Source organism: Hyperolius riggenbachi, chromosome 1, assembly GCF_040937935.1.
Source record: "Hyperolius riggenbachi isolate aHypRig1 chromosome 1, aHypRig1.pri, whole genome shotgun sequence".
Lineage (NCBI taxonomy): Eukaryota > Metazoa > Chordata > Amphibia > Anura > Hyperoliidae > Hyperolius > Hyperolius riggenbachi.
Genome location: NC_090646.1, coordinates 477,980,169 through 477,986,168, shown reverse-complemented (window position 1 = coordinate 477,986,168; position 6,000 = coordinate 477,980,169). Strand labels below are relative to the sequence as shown.

The following is a 6,000-nucleotide window of genomic DNA, read 5'->3' as shown; positions in this document are numbered from 1 at the left end:
AAAATTTTACAATGGGAAAACACTGACTAAATAGTTTATACATAATTTTGTAAAAATGAACCACTTTTTTATTACATTATTTTCACTGGAGTTCCTCTTTAAGCCCCAGCAGGATGAGCATGGCTACCCTGGTTTGTGTATGTGCCCTTCCACATGGTGACCTCCACAGGTAGGAGGCCCATGTGACAGGAATCAAATAACAAATTTGCCCACATCAACACCTGCTCTGTGGGAAGTGGTTATATTAATTACATTTATTATACCTTTGGTTCTCTTTAAGTCTGTGGCTTCTTAGTATCCCATGGTTTGCATAAACTTATGGGAAATGAATAATGCTATACATATATCAGCCAGCAGTAGTGCTAGTGAATTTAAAATAAACCTGAGATGGGATGGATAGAAAAAAATATATAAATACCTGGAGATTTCTCTAGCCCCCTCCAGGCTGATCACTCCCTCTCCGTCCTCCTGCACCGCCTGGATCCTGCACAATTCAGGACGCAAAGTCCTTCAGTATGGGCTGTACTGCACATTCCCCATCTTGCTCGTGTCACCAGGAGCACTGTGCGCAGAACACTCTCAGTCACAGAAGCGAGACGAAGGAGTATGTGCAGGCAGACTGCGCCTGATCTTGGCACAGATAGAAGGACTTTACAGGCAAAATTGCAGAGGAACCAGTCAGCTCAGGACGGCAAGGGAGTGATCAGCCTGGAAGGGCTGGAGGAAGCCCCAGGTATGTATAATTTTTTTCTGTCCCCCAGTCTCAGTTACACTTTAAGCAGTGGCGTAGCTAAGGAGCTGTGGGCCCCGATGCAAGTTTTACAATGGGGCCCCCCATGCACTCTATACAAAGCAATTGGAATGGCGCACTAAAAGCTGCCAATGGCAACTACAATGTCAGAGGTGCAAGAAGGTGATGGGGAATAGTTTGTTAATGATTACCACTATTCAAAGTATATATATATAAATGATTATTATGAGCACAGGACCAATATAGAGCTAATACTGTAGTTGAGGGAGGGCCATTCGGGGCCCCTCTGGCCCAAGGGCCCCGATGCGGTCGCTACCGCTGCACCCCCTATTGCTACGCCCCTGACTTTAAGATGACAAGAACAGAGGACATTGTGCGTTGTTCTCGAATGAACGTGTGTTAACCATAACCTATTGCTAAAAATAAACATGAGACGATTGAAGCATCTAAACCTATATTAACGTGTGCAAGATTAGAGCAAGATAGAGAAGCAAAACTCAAACTAAAACAAGAAATTCAATGCAGAAGTAGATTGTGTGCCACTGCAAACTAAATAAGCTTTGTGGCTAAGCAAGGAGAAGGAAAACAGCCAACATTTTGAACTTTCTCAAACAAGACTACAGCATCCATATTAGCCTGCAATCTGCTCATTACAAGGTAAACTGAACTTGGATTATATAGATGAATTAATTAATATTGTGTTTTAGCTTGCATGCTTGTATACAAAGCACTATTTTCAGGGATGTCTTCATATTGGCACAGGGGCCAAATAGGCATACTTTACAATTGTAGAGATATGTGTCTACTTTTCCACCTATCATGCAAAAAGGACTACAATTAGTGTTTGATCCTTTTATAGATTAGATTCAATAAAGACATTTTGGTCTGATACAATTCACTTTCCCCCCTGAATTTCCTCCTAGGTGATATTTTCACATTTTATCAATAAAATGTGTTTTAAGCTACCAGCAACTGTAACTAAGTACTGTACTCAGAATATTTTTGACAGTACCTTTTCACATACTTTTTGGTAGTTTTTTAATTGCAGAATGCTGAAAAGTTATTTTAAGCAGAAGATGAAAAAATATCTCCCAGGAAAACTTTTTCAAAAAAGTGAATTGGATTGGGCCCATTGAATGTAAAAAAAGAAAAAGTCTATCAACACTGAAGGTGCCATTAATTGATGTTCAGGTGTTGTTCATGGAACATTGATCTGAAAAGGCCATTCTTTCAGCTGATAGAGCAAGTAAAAGGAGAGTGTCTGTGTAACTGCAGGATAGCTGTTTGTGTACTTATTTTCTTATGCTATACACAGGATAAATATGTACATTTAAGATACAGTGGAGTAAAAGGCAGCACCACCTTTGTTATTTGTGGCAATATAATATGATGCCTAGGCATAGAGTTCAGTTTCATCACAATAAATTGCTACAAATACCAGAGGAAGTGTTGGCCATTACTCTATTGACCTACAGCAAGTGTGGCATCATCCACTCTATTCAGCCTTGGGCACTCCGCATTTTAAAAACTGGTGGTCATACTGATGAATGTTCAGGATTGTCCTTTTGAAATTTGACTTTTAAAGATCTAAATCATAAGGATGATGAAGCTAAAAGACTTTTGAAAACTTGCATTTTAAAACTGCATTAGAGCTTGTTTTCACTGTCGCTGGCGTGTGTCTCGGAGACACACTGGAATTTGGTCTGATGCAGATATGCATCCGAACTCCTCTAGTTGTGTCATGCACGGGCAGAGGCGTATCTAGGCAATATAGCGCCCATGGCAAACATTGAGATTGCGCCCCCCACCAAGTAGTCACATGCCTCCAGATAATCAAGTAGTCACTGCCTCCAATTAGATTTTTAATTAGTAGTTTTTATTAAGAAGTTACACACCTCCAGATGCAATAATTCAGTAACCAGGTGCCTCACAATAAGCATTACAGTCAGGGGCATCAAGATCAAATAATTAGGTAGCCAAGTGCGGCAAAAGTTAGATTGTAAGCTCCTCTTGCACAGCCAGCCCGATCCCCTCCTCCCCACACAAGGTATACCTGCACCCCTGTAACAGAATTAGCAAATGCATTGCAGAGGACAAATGATTCCGATGATAAATCACAACTAAATGATATCCCTGTGATGGTAAATTAGATGAGACAACAGAGTCTAACAGCATCTAATTCTGGATATCCTGCTACTGTAACATCATCACTTCACTAATGCCAAACATTGCTTCATACAAGAGTCCCAGAAATCAGCCTCCTGTGATGTAAAGAAAACCAGCCTATATTGAGCAGAATAATAAAACGTGATTCTGTAATATTATACATTGTTATTATACCACCAAAAGTGTGGATGGAATCACATAAGCAAATTACAATGATAGCAAGAGGCCCTGTAGTGACATGTAACAGAGTGCAGTAAAGAGGCCCTGTAGTGACATATAGCAGAATGCTGTAAAGAGGCCCTATAGTGACATGTAGCAGAGTGCAGTAAAGAGACCCTGTGGTGACAAATAGCAGAATGCAGTAAAGAGGCCCTGTGGTGACATATAGCAGAGTGCAGTAAAAAAGGCCCTGTAGTGACATATAGCAGAATGCAGTAAATAGGCCCTGTAGTGACATATAGCAGAATGCAGTAAAGAGGCCCTGTAGTGACATATAGCAGAATGCAGTAAAGAGGCCCTGTAGTGACATATAGCAGAATGCAGTAAAGAGGCCCTGTAGTGACATGTAGCAGAGTGCAGTAAAGAGGCCCTGTAGTGACATATAGCAGAATGCAGTAAAGAGGCCCTGTAGTGACATATAGCAGAGTGCAGTAAAGAGACCCTGTAGTGACATGTAGCAGAGTGCAGTAAAGAGGCCCTGTAGTGACATATAGCAGAATGTAGTAAAGATGCCCTGTAGTGACATATAGCAGAAAGCAGTAAAAAGGGCCCTGTAGTGACATATAGCAGAATGCAGTAAAGAGGCCCTGTAGTGACATATAGGAGAATGCAGTAAAGAGGCCCTGTAGTGACATGTAGCAGAGTGCAGTAAAGAGGCCCTGTAGTGACATATAGCAGAAAGCAGTAAAAAGGGCCCTGTAGTGACATATAGCAGAAAGCAGTAAAAAGGGCCCTGTAGTGACATATAGCAGAATGCAGTAAAGAGGCCCTGTAGTGACATGTAGCAGAATGCAGTAAATAGGCCTTGTAGTGACATATAGGAGAATGCAGTAAAGAGGCCCTGTAGTGACATGTAGCAGAGTGCAGTAAAGAGGCCCTGTAGTGACATATAGCAAAAAGCAGTAAAAAGGGCCCTGTAGTGACATATAGGAGAATGCAGTAAAGAGGCCCTGTAGTGACATGTAGCAGAGTGCAGTAAAGAGGCCCTGTAGTGACATATAGCAGAAAGCAGTAAAAAGGGCCCTGTAGTGACATATAGCAGAAAGCAGTAAAAAGGGCCCTGTAGTGACATATAGCAGAATGCAGTAAAGAGGTCCTGTGGTGACATATAGCAGAATGCAGTAAAGAGGCCCTGTAGTGACATATAGTAGAATGCAGTAAAGAGGCCCTGTAGTGACATATAGTAGAATGCAGTAAAGAGGTCCTGTAGTGACATATAGTAGAATGCAGTAAAGATGTCCTGTGGTGACATATAGCAGAGTGCAGTAAAGAGGTCCTGTGGTGACATATAGCAGAATGCAGTAAAGAGGTCCTGTGGTGACATGTAGCAGAATGCAGTAAAGAGGTCCTGTGGTGACATATAGCAGAATGCAGTAAAGAGGTCCTGTAGTGACATATAGCAGAATGCAGTAAAGAGGTCCTGTGGTGACATATAGCAGAATGCAGTAAAGAGGCACTGTAGTGACATATAGCAGAATGCAGTAAAGAGGCCCTGTAGTGACATGTAGCACAATGCAGTAAAGAGGCCCTTGTAGTGACATATAGCAGAATGCAGTAAAGAGGTCCTGTGGTGACATATAGCAGAATGCAGTAAAGAGGCCCTGTATTGACATATAGCAGAATGCAGTAAAGAGGCCTTGTGGTGACATATAGCAGAAAGAAGTAAAGAGGCCCTGAGACTTGCAAAAGGAGGAGGGATGAAGTGCTCACCTCTACCACATTCCCGGCTCTCTGTTCCTGGACCGGAGTTAGATTTTCGCCACCTCCGCATCTTGTGCCTCCCTCCCATGGTAGATGCCTCCGGTCTTCCGCGCCCCCGCCCGCCGGCTCTCTGTCCCTGCTGTCAGTCAGACTTTAGTTTAGTAGCAAGAGGCGAGACAGAGAGGGCGCACACTTCCCGCCCGGTGCGCTTCAAATGCAGGAAGTAGTTGATGACGTCACTTCCGCATGTGACGCGACGGGTGTATGGAGTGCGCCCTCTCTGTCTCGCCTCTTGCCGCTAAACTAAAGTCTGAAAGCAGGGACAGAGAGCCGGCGGGTGGGGGCGCGGGAGACCGGAGGGATCTAGCATGGATGGGAGGGAGGGCTGGGAAGCACAAGATGCGAAAGTGGCGAATAGCATATCCCCCATGGAAAGGAACGAGGGGGGGGGGGGGCGCGGGGGACCGGAGGCATAGTGATAGTGGAAAGAGCGGCAAGGATGCGTAGGTGGCAGGCAGCATGGGGGCAGGCATGGCGCCCATGGTGTGCTGGCGCCCATGGCACTAGCCATGCCTGCACCCCTCTACATCCGCCACTGTGCACGGGTATAAAGATGTGCATGTGTAATGTAGAAAAATGCAACTGACCCCATGTTTTTCACCCATGCAAATCCAGAAGCAGCCTTTTAATTTCAATAGGCTGCTATTCTCCATCCGAATTTACATTCGGGAAATCTCTGTGAAACATTCCCGGTGAAAACGAGCCTTTAGCCAATTAATATCTTTCCTTTTTTTCTGCAATTGATAGCTTTCATTGCATATGGTATTTATTGAGATGACCACCAAAATAGAATCGGTTTAATAGGTTGAGGCCAGTGACATTTTTCCCTCCTCCTCTTTTCTTATAGTTTCTTCACAAGTTTTGTGTTTGGCTATGGTAAGTGTCACTACTGGTAGCACGAGGTGATACCTGGGTCTTACAGAGGTTGCACAGGTAGTCCAACTCCTCCAAAATGATGCATCAATATATGCCATTGCCAGAAGGTATGCTGTGTCTCTCAGGAAAGCCTCAAAGTCATGGAGGAGATTCCAGAAGACAGTTATGCTGGGAACACACAATGCAATTTCCCCTCCGATCGGCGGGAATCAGACGATCATTTCCGG

At 43.8% G+C, this 6,000-nt stretch overlaps 1 protein-coding gene across 1 annotated transcript in view; it reads left to right on the top strand.

Annotated features, from left to right (window-relative positions):
* Positions 1-1,311: 1,311 nt before the first annotated feature.
* Positions 1,312-6,000, top strand: part of LOC137554661 (uncharacterized) — a 109,118-nt gene continuing 104,429 nt past the window's right edge. The window contains exon 1 of the mRNA XM_068271514.1: positions 1,312-1,408. The gene's annotated coding sequence lies outside the window, so the exon portion shown is untranslated. The remainder of the gene's footprint in view (positions 1,409-6,000) is intronic.